Source organism: Triticum aestivum, chromosome 4A (assembly GCF_018294505.1).
Source record: "Triticum aestivum cultivar Chinese Spring chromosome 4A, IWGSC CS RefSeq v2.1, whole genome shotgun sequence".
NCBI classification, from domain to species: Eukaryota; Viridiplantae; Streptophyta; class Magnoliopsida; order Poales; family Poaceae; genus Triticum; species Triticum aestivum.
Window position 1 is genome coordinate 130,512,562 of NC_057803.1, and position 21,209 is coordinate 130,533,770.

Here is a 21,209-nt window from a genome sequence, read left to right on the forward strand (position 1 = left end):
GCCCTGGAAAGACAAATATGGAAGCTTAGACTTCTTCCTTGAATACACAGGTGAAGGATACACCTTGCAATACGAAAAACATACCGGACTGGCGGGATGGGCCAAGTTGTACCCACAGTGCTCGGTCGTCTTCGGCCACAACTCATTGGCCTTGAAAAGCACCTTGCAGGTGCCTTCATGCGTGACACCGAAGAACTATTGCGGGGTCTGGTGCTTGGCCGGATCGAACTCCCATAGATTGCAGGTCCGGTTCTGGCAAGGAAGTATCCGACGAAAGAGCATCACCTGGATCACATTGACAAGCTTGATGTTCTTGTCCACCATGCTCTTGATGCGCACCTGTAGGGCAACCAGCTCGTCTAGCAATGCCTAGTCTAGGCCCTTCTCCTGCCAGGAGGTGAGCCGCATTGGGGCCCCGGATTTGAATTTGGGGGCCGCGGCCCAAGTGGTGTCACGGGGCACTGTAACGTAGAACCACTGCTTTTGCCACCCCTTGACGGTCTCCAGGAAGGTACCTTTGGGCCATGGACATTGGACAACTTTCTCACCATAGCGCCTCCGCACTCTACGTGCTGACCACCCACCACCTTCGGCTTCATGTTGAAGATCTTCAGCCACAGCCCGAAGTGGGGTGAGATGCAGAAGAAGGCCTCACACACGACAATGAATGCCGATATGTTCAGGAAGGAATTTGGGGCCAGATCAATGAAAATCTAGCCCATAGTAGAACATGAGTCTGCGGACGAATGGGTGGAGTGGGAATCCCAGGCCGCGGACGAAGTGGGGAATGAACACCACCCTCTCATGGGACTTCGGGGTGGGGACGATCTTCCCCCTGGCCGGAAGGCGGTGGGCAATTTCTGGGGGCCAAATACCCCGCTTCCCTGAGCTCCGTAATGTCCTTGTCCGTGATAGAGGAGGCCATCCACATGCCCTGCGCTCCGGATCCGGACATGGCTGGAGTGCTTTTTTAAGGCGGAAAAGATGGGAGCTTGGGCGCTGGAGCTCGAGAATGGATGGGCAGAGAGAAGGAAGGTGTGGGTGAAAGAGGTGAATCCTTATCTCTTTATAAGGGCCGCGATATCAAGAGCATCCCCGCTTGCCTTAAAACTCGCCTATTCCCCAAGGGCCGTGAAGGCGGTGCAATTGGATTACCCATGCCAGTATTGATGAGAATCCCGCAATAAGGGGACACGATCTCTGCTTTGACAAGATGTGCCAATGAAAACCACATCTCGAAACGTGGAACGGGTGGCCAAAAAAGGTTCCCAATAATGACCGGGCGGATACATGGCGTCTCACTACAAAAATGTCAGTAGATGGGACTTGTTAAATATTATACTCTTTATGGAGCCTGTTTTGCAGAGCCGGACACGTTCTCTATATTCGAGGACTACTTTGAAATATTCAGAGGAGGAACCCGCCTTTCAATGCCGAAGACAATCTGCACGCCGGACACCTTATCATTGAAACCTGGTTCAGGGGCTACTGAGGGAGTCGTGGATTAAGGGGTCCTCGGGCGTCCGGTCTGTGTGACATGGGCCAGACTATTGGGCCATGAAGATACAAGATAGAAAACTTCCTCCTATGTCCAGATGGGACTCTCCTTTGCGTGTAAGGCAAGCTAGGCATCCGGATGTATTATGTCCTTTCTCTGTAACCAACTTTGTATAACTCTAGGCCCCTCCGGTGTCTATATAAACCAGAGTGTTTAGTCCTTAGAATCAATCACAATCATACAGGCTAGACTTCTAGGGTTTAGCCACAACGATCTCATGGTAGATCAACTCTTGTAATCCTCATACTCATCAAGATCAATGAAGCAGGACGTAGGGTATTACCTCCATCGAGAGGGCCTGAACCTGGGTAAAACATCGTGTCCCTTGTCTCCTCTTACCATCGACCTTAGACGCACAGTTCAGGACCTCCTATCCGAGATCCGCCGGTTTTCACACCGACAAGATCTGTTAGTATAATAAAGCAAATCACCACTTTAACTACTTTTGCGAACCCATTCATATTTTATTATTGCATTATACCAATTGTATTCTATTTACCATGTCTTATACCCCCGATAAAATCAACAGATTCATCAAAATAAGCACAAAATGCAACGAAAACAGAATTTGTCAAAAATAGAACCATCTCCAGTAATTTTCGTCATACTTCTGTAACTCCAAAAGTTCTTAAAAATTAGGACAATGTGGGAAATTTTTATACAAATGAAGTGAAAAAATTCAAGAATTTATCCCATTCCAGCTGAGCAGATCAATTCTGTTACTGGGTGCAAAAGTTTCTATTATTGCACAAAATCAAATCAACTATCACCCAAACATCCTAAAGGCTTTACTTGGCACAAACACTAATTAAAACATAAAAAACACAATCTTAATAGTAGCATAATTGTATATTTACTGAAGAACAGAAAGTAAAACAAAAATTTCAAAGATAACAATTGGGTTGCCTCCCAACAAGCGCTATTGTTTTACGCCCCTAGCTAGGCATAATGCATAGATTCAAGTATTGTCATCTTTTGTTTTTGCTCCGTAGGTTTCCCTCATGATTGACTCATATGGTGGCTTAATTCTAGTTTTAGGTAAGTGTTCCATACCCTTTCTTAATGGAAACTGAAATTTAATTTTCCCTTCTTTCATATCAATCACTGCACCTATAGTTCGTAAAAACGATACTCTACCAAGTATTATGGAACAAGATGGATTGCAATCAATATCAAGAACAATAAAAATCTATGGGCGCATAATTCCTATATGCAAGAATAAGAACATCATTAGTTCTTCCCAAAGGCTTTTTATTAGTAGAATCCGCCAAATGAAAATTAAGAGAACATTCCTCCATATTGGCAAAACCTAGCACATCACATAGAGATTTCGTTATTGTGGAAACACCAGCACCCAAATCACATAAAGCATTGCACTCATAATTTTGGATCTTGACTTTAATGGTAGGTTCCCATTCACCATATAACTTTCTAGGAATTGAAATCTCTAATTCTAACTTTTCTTCTAAATCTTTCATCATCGCTTCTACAATATGTTTAGTAAAAGCTTTATTTTGTTCATAGGAATTGGGTGAATTTGTCATGGATTGTAAAACAGAAAGGAATTCAATCAAAGAGTAGCTATCAAAATTAAAGTCTTTGTAATCCGAAAGAGTGGGCACATCAAAAGTTAAAGTTTTTACCTCTCCAAACCCACTTTTATTAATTTTTTGAACAAGATTTTAACCCTCCAAATTATGGGGACACCTTCTAGCTAAAGTTGACTCTTCTTCAATCCCCTTATAATCAAGTTTAATATTACACATTACTAAACAGGGAATCGACAGAAGAAAAACCAATCATCTTAACATCTTCATCATTAATATGAAAGCAATTGGGCGAAAACGCTCTTTCTAAAAATTCTCTTTTAGCTCCAAGCATAGCTGTTCTTTCATACTTTCATCTATAGAAACATATAAAGCTTTAATTGATTCATTAATATCAACCTTAGGTGGAAAAAATTTAATCTTGACATTTTCTACATCATGTGTAATTCTATTGATGCTCCTAGACATATCATCAAGTTCACTCCATTTTTCTTCTATCATAGTGTTGAATTTTTTTTGAGCATTGATAAATTCTTTAGTATTACTCTCAAGATCAGAGGGCATCCTATTATTATTATTATTATTATTATTATTATTATAACAATTATCATAATTATTAGAGGAACTTCTAGGAAAAGGCCTAGGATTAAAATTAACTCTATAAGCATTGTTATTGAAACTGTTTCACGAGACAAAATTCACATCTATGGGGTAATTATTTTGCTCAACAAAAGTAGACAAAGGCACATCATTAGGATCAACAGGAGCATTTTTAATGGTAACCAATTTCACAAGACCATCACCTTTATCACTCAAAGTACTAAATTCTTCAATAGAAATCACTTTTTTACTAGTAGGAGCACTTTTAGAATGTCGTTGTGAATAATTAGCCATAATGTTATCAAGCAATTTTGTAGCTCCACCCAAAGTAATTTCCATAAAAGTACAACCTGCGATGGAATCTAAAACATTTCTAGAAACAGAATTCAATCCGCATAAATTTTTTGGATGATCATCCACAAACTTTAACCATGAGTAGGGTAATTTCTTATCATCAATTTCATTCTTTCCCAAGATTGGGCAACATGTTCATGCTCAAGTTGGTTAAAATTCATAAAAGCATCTTTGCACTTGTCCCAAGAGTCAATTCTATTTCGTGGCAAATATGAAAACCAAAAATTTGCACGATTCCGCAAAGAAAAAGGAAATAATTTTAGTTTCACAATATCATTGTCTACATATTTTTTATTTTGCATATCACACAACTCTACAAAAGTGTTTATATGGGACGCGACATCCTCATTAGGATTACCAGAAAATTGCTCTATCATAACAAGACTTAACAAAGCGCATTAATATCATAAGACTCCGCACTAGTGACGGGAGGAGAAATTCGAGTACTAATAAAATCATCATTATTATTAGTATTAGAAAAACCACACAATTGGGTATTGTCTTAAGACATCGTGACTACGCAAACAAGATCACAAGCAAACAAAAGATCAAACAAGAAAAAGGCAGACAGAAAATATTTTTGCATTTTGTATAAACTTTTTAGAAGTGGGGGAGATGAAAACAAGAGGCAAATGAAAAATAAAGTAATTGCAAGGATTTGAGAGTATATGCGTAGGTACTTGATAGATGTTGATGATGTCACACCGAGAACGGCGCCAGAAATTCTTCCTGCTACTTGTAATCTGCGTTGGTGTTTCCCCGAATAGGAGGGTATGATGCATCACAGCAGAGGTAAGTATTTCCCTCAGTTATGAAATAAAGGTTATCAATCCAATAGGAGTACCAAGCAACACTATGTAAACAACACCAGCACAGAAACAACAAATATATGCAGCCCAATGTGTAAAGGGGTTGTCGATCCCTCATTGGTATTGGGATAGATTAAATTGTATGAGATTTGATAAATAGATCTAAATAAAACACAAAATAAAATAAATAAAAGAAAATTGAAGAAAGTTATTTTTGGTTTTTATATATGATAGAAAATTGACGCATGGGCCATAGTTTTCACGAGAGGCTTCTCTCATGAAAATAGCATAAGGTGGGTAAACAAATTACTGTTGGGAAATTGATAGAAAAGCAAATAATTTTGACGATATCCAAGGCAATGATCATGTACATACGCATCATGTCTAAGATTAGTAGACCAAAATGATTCTGCATCTACTACTATTACTCCACACATCGACCGCTATCCAACATGCATCTAGTACATGTACTAAGGCAATGGAAAAACGGAGTAATGCATTAGGCAAGATGACATGATGTAGATGAGATAAACTCACGTATGAATAAACCCCATCTTGTTACCCTTAATAGCAACAATACATGTGTGTCATGTCTCTTTCTGTCACTCAGATTGAACATCACAAGATCAAACCCATCACAAAACACCTCTTCCCATGGCAAGATAAATCAATCTAGTTGGCCAAACCAAACCAATAAATCAGAGAAGAAATACGAGGCTATAACAATCATGCATAAAAGAGTTCAAATAAGACTCAAATAATATTCATGGATAGATCTGTTCATAAACTCACAATTCATCTGATCCCAACAAACACACCGTAAAAAAGAGTTACGTCAAATAGATCTCCAAGAACATCGAGGAGAACATTGTATTGAAGAATCAAAAGGAGAGAAGAAGACATCTAGATACTAACTACGTCCCCGTAGGTATATGGTAAACTACTCTTGCATCATCGGAGGGCAAGCAAGGATAATGAAGAACCCCTCTGTGATTGTTGCCCCCTCCGGCGGAGTGCCAAAAAAGGCCTCTAGATTAGATATCATGGTTCTAGAACTTGCGGCGGTGGAAAAACTATTTCGGCAACTACCATAGGATTTTAGAGTATTTATAGAGGCAGAGGTAGGTATAGGGGGTGCCTGTGGGCCCCACTACCCATCAGGGCACGCCAAAGGCCCCTAGCGCACCCTGGTGTCTAGTGGGCCCCACAAGACTCATGTTGTGTACTCCAGAAGCTTCTAGGGTCTCTTATCACTAGAAAAAAATCTTCAAAAGGTTTCGTGGCAATTGGACTTCATTTGGTATTGATATTCCTCATAGTAAAAAAACAAGCAAATAACAACAAGTGGCACTGGGGAGTAGGTTAATAGGTTAGTCCCAAAAAATAATATAAAGTTGCTAGTATATATATATATATATATATATATATATATATATATAACATCCAAGATTGGTACTTTAATAGCATGGAACAATAAAAAACTATAGATACGTTGGAGACATATCAAGCATCCCCAAGCTTAATTACTGCTTGTCTTTCAAGTAGGTAAATGATAAAAATAGAATTTTGGTGTGGAATGCTACCTATAATATTCTTCATATATTCTTTTATTTTGTAGCATGGACATTTGGACTCAAAGTGATTCAAAGTAATAGTGTATAATTTGACATGAAGATATCAATACTCAAACATATCAACAAGGAACCGTGTCTTTCAAAATATCAACACTAAAGAAAGCTATCCCTAGCCCGTTATGCTCAATCATTGATCCATCCACGAAACACACTCAAATATTAGCTACATCCAATACACAAGTATGATAATAGTGTTCCCTAGTTGGTTATTTATAAGAGAAGATGGAGATTCAATAAGAATAGAAATTACAAGGCCCTTTGCAGAGGGAAGCAGCGATTTGTAGAGGTGCCAGAACTAATTTTTTTTTGAGAGGCATGCTTTTCCTATCAACGAAAACGACCAAGAATTCCCAATATCTTCCATGCTAGGTAAATCATAGGTGGTTCCCAATCATAAAATAAAGTTTATTTCATTTTTCACCATTCTTTCACAATCCATGGCTAGCCATATCAACGGATGCCCTTCATAGGAATTTATTATGTAGCGACCTGACCCGAAAACGGTTAAGCCTCCGTGTATCTGTACCATCCCAAGATCATGCTCGCACACACAGTACATTGACAAAAATTTCAAAGTTCAATCACAACTGATTTATTGCATGATTCTCATATATAGTCTTTATGACAACATAATAAATTCGGCCAGAGGCCAACTCATGAGAAAAACTAAATGCGGAAGCGTAGACGATAAGCGAGTCCATCCGACTCCATAGGGCAATCATCGAGCGTGGATCGTAGCCTTACTCCTGGTTGGAAAACTCCTCTGCAACCTAAGACATTGCAACCGTGTAGGTCAACATTATGGATTATGCTGGCAAGTCATAGAGTGCGAACATTAATAAAATACTAAAACTATATGCAATTTGGCTGTGGGGCTCTAAGTTTAAGTTTTTGCGAAAAAGGAAAATTTTCCCGACGACAAAAGGGCTTGCTTGCAATTACTAAAAAATATTGGTTATTATTGAGATGGTTCCGCCAACTAGTGTCTCGTACCCGAAAATCATTAATAACCCATCAATTTATTCTGTTTGGTGTTGAGATTTCTTAATAACTCCAATTCCAGAGGCTCAGTTGTCCATTACCGGGGACACGGCAAATTGGTTAGAAGACGGGACGAACGAAACAGGGTCTTATGCACTTTACCTGCAAGAATCATTCCCTCATTTATGGCCACGCACTGCCTGGTGTTTGAAGACGGGACGAACGAAACAGGGTCTTCCGTAGAGTTTCTCTAGGCCACTGCCAGTGTCCATCCATTTCCTACCGTTCTTGTCCATCTGCTAGCACCGTCCGTCCAGAGTCACGCCTACGGTCGACCAAGCCAGAGCCCGTAATGGCTTGCAGCTACATAGGTAACCTTCTGGTCAAGGTATATCCATCCGTCTCTTCATGGCTGGGTGAAGCTTTCCGCAAGATGGCATGGCGCTTCTCCATGCATCCCTCGGTTAACCACTTGGTTCTCTAGGGTACCCGTCCATCCGTCGTTGACCCAGTAGTGAATTTGAAGTCCATCTTGAGCATCCTTAAATCTTGAGGTTGTCATCATCTTTACTCTCACATATCCATATGAATCACTCAACCAACCCTGTCTACGAAGCATATCATAAATACTTCAACGTACCGGGAAATGGTAACATAGGGATTTTGGGTCAACCTACCACATGATACTACTCAAGACTTGATTCAGTTTCTCCTACTTACATGCATGGTGGGGAGGAATACTACTAATGCAATAAAACATTGGTAATAAAATTGATGATCAAAGACTTGCCTTGCTAACGATCTTCGAACGCTAAAGACTCGTAGTAACAAGCCTCACACTCTAGAGTACTCTATCGAAACAAACAAAGCATAATAAGCATAGCATCATACAAGATAATAAAATAACAACAAGTAAAAGAATTATCACACAATCATCAAATCACACAAAATAAAACCAAAAGAAAACCAAGGAAAACAATAAACTGAAAGCAAAGTTTTTACTACAAGTAGAACGAGCTATAAAATTGTTTTCTACTACTAAAATTTTCATTAACAAAACAAAAATAAGGTTTTTATTAAATAACAGGAAGGAAAACAACAAATAAATTTTATGCAAAAACAATTACTTTAAAACCTTTTACGAAACTCCCAATATGCTTAAAACGGATTTCCTAGTAAAACAAAAGAAAACAAGCAAATAATTTTGACGATATCCAAGGCAATGATCATGTATATACGCATCATGTCTAAGATTAGTAGACCAAAATGATTCTGCATCTACTACTATTACTCCACACATCGACCGCTATCCAACATGCATCTAGTACATGTACTAAGGCAATGGAAAAACGGAGTAATGCATTAGGCAAGATGACATGATGTAGATGAGATAAACTCACGTATGAATAAACCCCATCTTGTTACCCTTAATAGCAACAATACATGTGTGTCATGTCTCTTTCTGTCACTCAGATTGAACATCACAAGATCAAACCCATCACAAAACACCTCTTCCCATGGCAAGATAAATCAATCTAGTTGGCCAAACCAAACCAATAAATCAGAGAAGAAATATGAGGCTATAACAATCATGCATAAAAGAGTTCAAATAAGACTCAAATAATATTCATGGATAGATCTGTTCATAAACTCACAATTCATCTGATCCCAACAAACAAACCGTAAAAAAGAGTTATGTCAAATAGATCTCCAAGAACATCGAGGAGAACATTGTATTGAAGAATCAAAAGGAGAGAAGAAGACATCTAGATACTAACTACGTCCCCGTAGGTATATGGTAAACTACTCTTGCATCATCGGAGGGGAAGCAAGGATAATGAAGAACCCCTCCGTGATTGTTGCCCCCTCCGGCGGAGTGCCAAAAAAGGCCTCTAGATTGGATATCATGGTTCTAGAACTTGCGGCGGTGGAAAAACTATTTCGGCAACTACCATAGGATTTTAGAGTATTTATAGAGGCAGAGGTAGGTATAGGGGGTGCCTGTGGGCCCCACTACCCATCAGGGCACGCCAAAGGCCCCTAGCGCACCCTGGTGTCTAGTGGGCCCCACAGGACTCCTGTTGTGTACTCCAGAAGCTTCTAGGGTCTCTTATCACTAGAAAAAAAATCTTCAAAAGGTTTCGTGGCAATTGGACTTCATTTGGTATTGATATTCCTCATAGTAAAAAAACAAGCAAATAACAACAAGTGGCACTAGGGAGTAGGTTAATAGGTTAGTCCCAAAAAATAATATAAAGTTGCTAGTAAATATATATATATATATATATATATATAACATCCAAGATTGGTACTTTAATAGCATGGAACAATAAAAAACTATAGATACGTTGGAGACATATCAAGCATCCCCAAGCTTAATTACTGCTTGTCATTCAAGTAGGTAAATGATAAAAATAGAATTTTGGTGTGGAATGCTACCTATAATATTCTTCATATATTCTTTTATTTTGTAGCATGGACATTTGGACTCAAAGTGATTCAAAGTAATAGTGTATAATTTGACATGAAGATATCAATACTCAAACATATCAACAAGGAACCGTGTCTTTCAAAATATCAACACTAAAGAAAGCTATCCCTAGCCCGTTATGCTCAATCATTGATCCATCCACAAAACACAATCAAATATTAGCTACATCCAATACACAAGTATGATAATAGTGTTCCCTAGTTGGTTATTTATAAGAGAAGATGGAGATTCAATAAGAATAGAAATTACAAGGCCCTTTGCAGAGGGAAGCAGCGATTTGTAGAGGTGCCAGAACTAAATTTTTTTTGAGAGGCATGCTTTTCCTATCAACGAAAACGACCAAGAATTCCCAATATCTTCCATGCTAGGTAAATCATAGGTGGTTCCCAATCATAAAATAAAGTTTATTTCATTTTTCACCATTCTTTCACAATCCATGGCTAGCCATATCAACGGATGCCCTTCATAGGAATTTATTATGTAGCGACCTGACCCGAAAACGGTTAAGCCTCCGTGTATCTGTACCATCCCAAGATCATGCTCGCACACACAGTACATTGACAAAAATTTCAAAGTTCAATCACAACTGATTTATTGCATGATTCTCATATACAGTCTTTATGACAACATAATAAATTCGGCCAGAGGCCAACTCATGAGAAAAACTAAATGCGGAAGCGTAGACGATAAGCGAGTCCATCCGACTCCATAGGGCAATCATCGAGCGTGGATCGTAGCCTTACTCCTGGTTGGAAAACTCCTCTGCAACCTAAGACATTGCAACTGTGTAGGTCAACATTATGGATTATGCTGGCAAGTCATAGAGTGCGAACATTAATAAAATACTAAAACTATATGCAATTTGGCTGTGGGGCTCTAAGTTTAAGTTTTTGCGAAAAAGGAAAATTTTCCCGACGACAAAAGGGCTTGCTTGCAATTACTAAAAAATATTGGTTATTATTGAGATGGTTCCGCCAACTAGTGTCTCGTACCCGAAAATCATTAATAACCCATCAATTTATTCTGTTTGGTGTTGAGATTTCTTAATAACTCCAATTCCAGAGGCTCAGTTGTCCATTACCGGGGACACGGCAAATTGGTTAGAAGACGGGACGAACGAAACAGGGTCTTATGCACTTTACCTGCAAGAATCATTCCCTCATTTATGTCCACGCACTGCCTGGTGTTTGAAGACGGGACGAACGAAACAGGGTCTTCCGTAGAGTTTCTCTAGGCCACTGCCAGTGTCCATCCATTTCCTACCGTTCTTGTCCATCTGCTAGCACCGTCCGTCCAGAGTCACGCCTACGGTCGACCAAGCTAGAGCCCGTAATGGCTTGCAGCTACATAGGTAACCTTCTGGTCAAGGTATATCCATCCGTCTCTTCATGGCTGGGTGAAGCTTTCCGCAAGATGGCATGGCGCTTCTCCGTGCATCCCTCGGTTAACCACTTGGTTCTCTAGGGTACCCGTCCATCCGTCGTTGACCCAGTAGTGAATTTGAAGTCCATCTTGAGCATCCTTAAATCTTGAGGTTGTCATCATCTTTACTCTCACATATCCATATGAATCACTCAACCAACCCTGTCTACGAAGCATATCATAAATACTTCAACGTACCGGGAAATGGTAACATAGGGATTTTGGGTCAACCTACCACATGATACTACTCAAGACTTGATTCAGTTTCTCCTACTTACATGCATGGTGGGGAGGAATACTACTAATGCAATAAAACATTGGTAATAAAATTGATGATCAAAGACTTGCCTTGCTAACGATCTTCGAACGCTAAAGACTCGTAGTAACAAGCCTCACACTCTAGAGTACTCTATCGAAACAAACAAAGCATAATAAGCATAGCATCATACAAGATAATAAAATAACAACAAGTAAAAGAATTATCACACAATCATCAAATCACACAAAATAAAACCAAAAGAAAACCAAGGAAAACAATAAACTGAAAGCAAAGTTTTTACTACAAGTAGAACGAGCTATAAAATTGTTTTCTACTACTAAAATTTTCATTAACAAAACAAAAATAAGGTTTTTATTAAATAACAGGAAGGAAAACAACAAATAAATTTTATGCAAAAACAATTACTTTAAAACCTTTTACGAAACTCCCAATATGCTTAAAACGGATTTCCTAGTAAAACAAAAGAAAACAAGCAAATAATTTTGACGATATCCAAGGCAATGATCATGTATATACGCATCATGTCTAAGATTAGTAGACCAAAATGATTCTGCATCTACTACTATTACTCCACACATCGACCGCTATCCAACATGCATCTAGTACATGTACTAAGGCAATGGAAAAACGGAGTAATGCATTAGGCAAGATGACATGATGTAGATGAGATAAACTCACGTATGAATAAACCCCATCTTGTTACCCTTAATAGCAACAATACATGTGTGTCATGTCTCTTTCTGTCACTCAGATTGAACATCACAAGATCAAACCCATCACAAAACACCTCTTCCCATGGCAAGATAAATCAATCTAGTTGGCCAAACCAAACCAATAAATCAGAGAAGAAATACGAGGCTATAACAATCATGCATAAAAGAGTTCAAATAAGACTCCAATAATATTCATGGATAGATCTGTTCATAAACTCACAATTCATCTGATCCCAACAAACACACCGTAAAAAAGAGTTACGTCAAATAGATCTCCAAGAACATCGAGGAGAACATTGTATTGAAGAATCAAAAGGAGAGAAGAAGACATCTAGATACTAACTACGTCCCCGTAGGTATATGGTAAACTACTCTTGCATCATCGGAGGGGAAGCAAGGATAATGAAGAACCCCTCCGTGATTGTTGCCCCCTCCGGCGGAGTGCCAAAAAAGGCCTCTAGATTAGATATCATGGTTCTAGAACTTGCGGCGGTGGAAAAACTATTTCGGCAACTACCATAGGATTTTAGAGTATTTATAGAGGCAGAGGTAGGTATAGGGGGTGCCTGTGGGCCCCACTATCCATCAGGGCACGCCAAAGGCCCCTAGCGCACCCTGGTGTCTAGTGGGCCCCACAGGACTCCTGTTGTGTACTCCAGAAGCTTCTAGGGTCTCTTATCACTAGAAAAAAAATCTTCAAAAGGTTTCGTGGCAATTGGACTTCATTTGGTATTGATATTCCTCATAGTAAAAAAACAAGCAAATAACAACAAGTGGCACTGGGGAGTAGGTTAATAGGTTAGTCCCAAAAAATAATATAAAGTTGCTAGTAAATATATATATATATATATATATATATATATAACATCCAAGATTGGTACTTTAATAGCATGGAACAATAAAAAACTATAGATACGTTGGAGACATATCAAGCATCCCCAAGCTTAATTACTGCTTGTCATTCAAGTAGGTAAATGATAAAAATAGAATTTTGGTGTGGAATGCTACCTATAATATTCTTCATATATTCTTTTATTTTGTAGCATGGACATTTGGACTCAAAGTGATTCAAAGTAATAGTCTATAATTTGACATGAAGATATCAATACTCAAACATATCAACAAGGAACCGTGTCTTTCAAAATATCAACACTAAAGAAAGCTATCCCTAGCCCGTTATGCTCAATCATTGATCCATCCACGAAACACACTCAAATATTAGCTACATCCAATATACAAGTATGATAATAGTGTTCCCTAGTTGGTTATTTATAAGAGAAGATGGAGATTCAATAAGAATAGAAATTACAAGGCCCTTTGCAGAGGGAAGCAGCGATTTGTAGAGGTGCCAGAACTAAATTTTTTTTGAGAGGCATGCTTTTCCTATCAACGAAAACGACCAAGAATTCCCAATATCTTCCATGCTAGGTAAATCATAGGTGGTTCCCAATCATAAAATAAAGTTTATTTCATTTTTCACCATTCTTTCACAATCCATGGCTAGCCATATCAACGGATGCCCTTCATAGGAATTTATTATGTAGCGACCTGACCCGAAAACGGTTAAGCCTCCGTGTATCTGTACCATCCCAAGATCATGCTCGCACACACAGTACATTGAAAAAAAATTCAAAGTTCAATCACAACTGATTTATTGCATGATTCTCATATACAGTCTTTATGACAACATAATAAATTCGGCCGGAGGCCAACTCATGAGAAAAACTAAATGCGGAAGCGTAGACGATAAGCGAGTCCATCCGACTCCATAGGGCAATCATCGAGCGTGGATCGTAGCCTTACTCCTGGTTGGAAAACTCCTCTGCAACCTAAGACATTGCAACCGTGTAGGTCAACATTATGGATTATGCTGGCAAGTCATAGAGTGCGAACATTAATAAAATACTAAAACTATATGCAATTTGGCTGTGGGGCTCTAAGTTTAAGTTTTTGCGAAAAAGGAAAATTTTCCCGATGACAAAAGGGCTTGCTTGCAATTACTAAAAAATATTGGTTATTATTGAGATGGTTCCGCCAACTAGTGTCTCGTACCCGAAAATCATTAATAACCCATCAATTTATTCTGTTTGGTGTTGAGATTTCTTAATAACTCCAATTCCAGAGGCTCAGTTGTCCATAACCGGGGACACGGCAAATTGGTTAGAAGACGGGACGAACGAAACAGGGTCTTATGCACTTTACCTGCAAGAATCATTCCCTCATTTATGTCCACGCACTGCCTGGTGTTTGAAGACGGGACAAACGAAACAGGGTCTTCCGTAGAGTTTCTCTAGGCCACTGCCAGTGTCCATCCATTTCCTACCGTTCTTGTCCATCTGCTAGCACCGTCCGTCCAGAGTCACGCCTACGGTCGACCAAGCCAGAGCCCGTAATGGCTTGCAGCTACATAGGTTACCTTCTGGTCAAGGTATATCCATCCGTCTCTTCATGGCTGGGTGAAGCTTTCCGCAAGATGGCATGGCGCTTCTCCATGCATCCCTCGGTTAACCACTTGGTTCTCTAGGGTACCCGTCCATCCGTCGTTGACCCAGTAGTGAATTTGAAGTCCATCTTGAGCATCCTTAAATCTTGAGGTTGTCATCATCTTTACTCTCACATATCCATATGAATCACTCAACCAACCCTGTCTACGAAGCATATCATAAATACTTCAACGTACCGGGAAATGGTAACATAGGGATTTTGGGTCAACCTACCACATGATACTACTCAAGACTTGATTCAGTTTCTCCTACTTACATGCATGGTGGGGAGGAATACTACTAATGCAATAAAACATTGGTAATAAAATTGATGATCAAAGACTTGCCTTGCTAACGATCTTCGAACGGTAAAGACTCGTAGTAACAAGCCTCACACTCTAGAGTACTCTATCGAAACAAACAAAGCATAATAAGCATAGCATCATACAAGATAATAACATAACAACAAGTAAAAGAATTATCACACAATCATCAAATCACACAAAATAAAACCAAAAGAAAACCAAGGAAAACAATAAACTGAAAGCAAAGTTTTTACTACAAGTAAAACGAGCTATAAAATTGTTTTCTACTACTAAAATTTTCATTAACAAAACAAAAATAAGGTTTTTATTAAATAACAGGAAGGAAAACAACAAATAAATTTTATGCAAAAACAATTACTTTAAAACCTTTTACGAAACTCCCAATATGCTTAAAACGGATTTCCTAGTAAAACATAAGATAACAAGCTACTAATTTTTTTCCTATAAATAAAATTGCTACTGTTAATCTACAGAACTAATCTGAACATGTCAAAAATAACAAAAATAAAATAATTTAAAGAAATTTAAAATAAAAGAAAATAGCCACAAAGGTATAAAAGGTAAAACATTACAAATTTCATGATAAACTAATTTTAGTTAGTTCTAAAATGCCCCAAACTAAACCTACTGACATACAAGGTCATAATAAAACAATAGCAAAAAGAATCGCTCAAAAATATTAATCATAGCCCTAGATATTGCAAAATGAGGGTTTAAACAAAATTCATGTAAATCAATTTTCAAAACTTCAAACATGGCAACAATTGATATCTACAGAAACTTTAGGAAATTTACAACCTAGAGCAAAAGGTATCATAATATTAAATAACCTATGAGAAATTGATTTTACTAGATTGGAACTTTTCTGTTTTAAAAACAGAATCAAAATACAAAAAAATGGGTGCTATTGTGCCTAGGGGGGTGCGATCTGTAACTATCTCACGCTTGGCTGGACTTTAACTAAAATGCAGCGTGTGTATAATAACAGAAAACCGACCGGTTTGGTCTAAACCAACTAAACCGCAAGTAAACCGAAAAAACCCGATCTACTTAAAATAAACCATACCCCTTCGCTAGTTCTAATCGAAGCCACTAAATTCAGATCGGACGGTGAGGGGAGGCCGGGCTTACAGCGGGGCGGCTGCGAGTAGAGGCGACGGGCGGCTCATACGTCTCCAACGTATCTATAATTTATGAAGTATTCATGTTGTTATATTATCATTCTTGGATGTTTTACAATCATTTTATAGTAACTTTATATAATTTTTTGGGACTAACCTATAGACCCAATACCCAGTGCCAGTTTCTGTTTTTTGCTTGTTTTTTACATCGCGGAAAATCAATATCAGATGGAGTCCAAACACCTCGAAACTTTTTGGCGAATTTTTATGGACCCAAACACCCAGGATGGACCAGAGTACCACCTTGGGGGTGCCCTGAGGGGGCACAACCCACGAGGGCACGCCTGGGGGCCCAGGTGTGCCCAGGTGGGTTGTGTCCACCTCGGTGGCCTCCCGCACCCCATATTTACCCTATAAATTCACAAATATTCCAAAAACCCTCGGGGTTAACCTAGATTAGAAGTTCTGTCGCCACAAGGCTCTGTAGCCGCCGAAAACCAATCTAGACCCCGTTCTGGCACCCTGCCAGAGGGGGAATCATATCCGGTGGCCGTCTTCATCGTCTCGGTGCCCACCACGATGAGGAGGGAGTAGTCCACCCTTGGGGCAGAGGGTTTGTACTAGTAGCTATGTGTTTAATCTCTCTCTCTCTCTCTCGTGTTCTTGAGATGTCACGATCTTGATGTATCGCGGGTTTGTTAATATAGTCGAACCATATTGCGTTTTCCTCTCTCTATCTTGTTGTGATGAATTGAGTTTTTCCCTTTGAGATTTCGTTGTTATCGGATTGAATACTTTTATGGATTTGAGAGCACTTGATATATGTCTTGTAGATGAATACTCGTGGTGACAATGGGGTACCATATTGATTCACTTGATATGTGTTTTGGCATTCAACTGGCAGATTCCCGAGGTGACATTGGGGTAATCTACGCATAGGGGTTGATGCACGTTCTTGTCTTTGTTTCTCCGGTAGAAATCTTGGGGCACTCTTTGAGGTTCCTCGTGTTGGATTGAATATTATGAATTTGAAATTATTTGATGTTATTTTAGTACGAACTCATGATAGATTGATCAGAAAGAATAGCTTTGAGGTGGTTTCGTACCCTACAAACGATTTCTTCTTATGTTCTCCGCTAGATAGGAACTTTGGAGTGATTCTTCATCGCACCTTGAGGGGTGGTTATATGATCCAATTATATTATCATTGTTGAGAGATTTCACTAGTGAAAGTACGGACCCTAGGACTCATTTTCAAGCATTGCAATGTCGTTTTTGTGCCCGTTTACTATTTGCTATACCTTGCTATTTTTATTTATTCAGATTATAAAAAATATATTTCTACCATCAATATTACACTTTTATCACCATCTCTTCACCGAGCTAGTGCACCTATACAATTTTCCATTGTATTAGGTGTGTTGGGGACATAATAGATTTCTTGTATTTGGTAGCAGGGTTGTTTGAGGGAGACCATCTTCATCCTACACCTCCCATGGATTGATAAACCTTAGGTCATCCACTTGAGGGAAAATTGCTACTGTCCTACAAAACTCTGCAATTGGAGGCCCAACACGTGTCTACAACAATAAAGTTGCATAGTAGACATCAAGCTCTTTTCTGGCGCCATTGTCGGGGAGGTGAGTGCTTGAAGGTATACTTTTTTATCTTGCAATTGAATCTTTTAGTTTCTTGTTTTATCACTAGATTGGTTTATAAAAAGAAAACTACAAAAAATGGAATTGAGGTTGCATCATATTATTCATCATTATAATATTTTTCGTGAAAATGATGGATCGGAAAATTTTGCTCAATTGATAGAAGAAGAATTCAATAGAATGTTTAGTATAAATGATGAGCATGATTGCAATTTTGTTAGTATGAATTCTTTGAATATCCATGATGCTAATGATATGTGAAGCCATAAGCTTGGGGATGCTATGTTTGATGAAGATGATATGTTTAGTCCCCCAAGATTTGATGTGCAAATTTGTTATAATGATTGCATGCCTCCTATTTATGATGGTTATATTGATGAATGTGGATTTGGAGAGGACATGACTTTATTTAATGAAGAATCCACTATTTTGGATGAGGCTTCAATTGACTATGATAACGAAGTTGCTACCTATGATGATTATGGTGATGACATGTATGCTATATTGAACAATGATAACCATGAACCTTGTCATCATGTTTTTAATTTTCAATCACATGATAGTTATTTTTTGAGTTTGCTCCCACAATTATTGATGAGAATAAATTTTCTTGCATGGAGAGTAATAAAATTTCTATGCTTGTGGATCATGAAAAGAATGCTTTATCTGATAGTTATTTTGTTGAATTCATTCATGATGCTACTGAAAATTATTATGAGAGAGGAACATATGCTTCTACATATTGCAATAATATCAAGTTTTCTCTCTATGTGTTAAAAATCTTTAAGTTTTGCTGGTTTTGCCTTCCTATGCTAGTTGATTCTTGTTCCCATAAGTTGTTTGCTCAGAAAATCCCCATGCATAGGAAGTGTGTTAGGCTTAAGTGTGCTTGCCATATGCTTCATGATTCTCTCTTTGTGTTTCAATTCTTTACTTGTATGCGAGCATCATTGAAATCATCTTGCCTAGCTAAAAGGCATTAAAGAAAAGCACTTGTTGGGAGACAACCCAACACTTTTACCTACTGTTTTTGTGTGTTCACATGATTAGGCTTCTGTAGTAATTATTTTTTATTCCTTTTGTTTCAATAAAGTGCCAAGTTAGACATTTGGAATGGCTTACGGTGATAGTTGATTTGATCTTGCTAAAAAATAGAAACTTTTGCGCTCAGGAAAACAATTCTCATTTTTAACAGAAGCATGATAAAATGCTGATTCATTTTTCAGAAGATTAATAGAGAAAATTCCCAGGTTTTCCTCTTTTTCAGAATATATGGAGTAGCAGAAGTATGGTTGGAGTACATATTACTACAGACTGTTCTCTTTTTGACAAATTCTGTTTTCAATGCATAGTTGGCTTTTTTTCTAGTTTCTATGGCTTATATTGCTGAATATAAATTGTGTAAATGATATGCTACAGTAGGCATTATGTGAGAACAATTATGAATCTTGTCTTTGACAGTACCAAAGTGAAACGGTTTGCTCTTTATCATACTAACCTATCTCACTAAGTTCCATTAAGTTTTGTGTGATTGAAGTTTTCAAGTTTTGGGTGAGATGTCGATATGCGGAGAATAAGGAGTGACAAGACCCTAAGATTGGGGATGCCCAAGGCACCCCAAGGTAATATTCAAGGAAGATCCAAGCAAATAAGCTTGGGGCATTATCGGTAACCTCACTTGGAGCTATCTTTTCATTCGTCACATGCTATGTGTTTTGCTTGGAGCGTCAGTTTATTTTTTTAGGATTTGCTTTCTGTTATTTATAATACTGTTTTGCATATTTTATTTCAATAAAAGTGGCATTGATAGCCTTTACTATGCTTATTTTACAAGTCTACATGTTTCTGTTTGAAAACAGAAAGTTTACCGCTGTTGCAAAAATTCCCTATAAAAGTCAGAATGTGATAAAATGTTGAAACTTTTTGAAAAATGAGCTCTGATAATTTTTCTAAAGTTTGGAAAATATTGATAACTTTTGGAGTTAGGGAAATATTGATACTCTTGCATTATTTACAGACTGTACTGTTTTGGCAGATTGTTGTTATGTTTGCATTGTTTGCATATGTTTGTTTGTTTAATGATTCTATTTGAGGATAGGAGTATTAAATATGCAGAGGCATTTAGTGTGCAATGTGGAATAATAATTTTAGTGATTTTCTACTGTAGATAATGAAGGTTTTTGCATTGGTTTATAAACTACAAAAAAATACACTTCCGTGATGATACATGTTTGTCACAGTAGGTCGCTTTTTTTGTCATGCATGTACATCCATGACAAATTGATGACAGAATCAAGATAGTCATACCTGTGCTGTCGTAGAAGTGTTCCATGACATTACCAAAATTATCATCATGGGAGTGTCCACTTCCATGACGATAAATCGCGCGTCACAAAAGTGCTTTCGTCAAGGGTGACCGACACGTGGCATCCACCGTAACGGAACGCCGTTAAGCTATCGGGTCAGGTTTTGGATCCGATAACCCATTAATAGCCCCGACCAATGGGGATTTTCCACGTGTAAAATCATCATTGGCTAGAGGAAACATGTGTCGGCTCATCGTCAGGACATATGTCATCCACTCACTGGACAGAAGGCGCCTATGATACGTCGACACATGGCACGGCCCAACAAGTTTAAATGGGCCGGCCCAACTAAAGGCCCACAAGATTTTGCTGACCATAATGGGCCTGCCCAGCTAAAGGCCCATGAGATTTTGCGGACCATAATGGGCTGGCCTAGCTAAAGGCCCACAAGATTTCATGGGCCATAATGGGCCGGCCCAGGTACTGGCCCACAAGATTTTTGTGTGCCATAATAGGCCAGCCTAGGTAAAGGCCCACAAAATTTTTGCGGATCATAATGGGCTGGCCCAGCTAAAGGCCCACGAGATTTCACCGACATTAATGGGCCAGGCCAGCTATATGCCCACAGGATTTTGAGGACCCTACTAGGTCAGCCCATTAACTGGCTGCCATGTTTTGGGCCAAGTACCGGCCCATATTTGATATGGTCTATTAATGGCCTGTCACGCTCCGGGCCTAATAGTGGCCCATATGAGATCCGGCCCATTAAAAGCCTACCATGTTCTGGGCCAAATTACGGCCCAGATCTGGTCCGACCCTTTAAGAGGTTTTGGGCCTAATTATGGCCCATATCAGATTCGGCCCGTCAACTGGACACTATGCTTTTGGGCCCACTTGCTAAAGGCCCACTTAGTAATTCGTCCTGA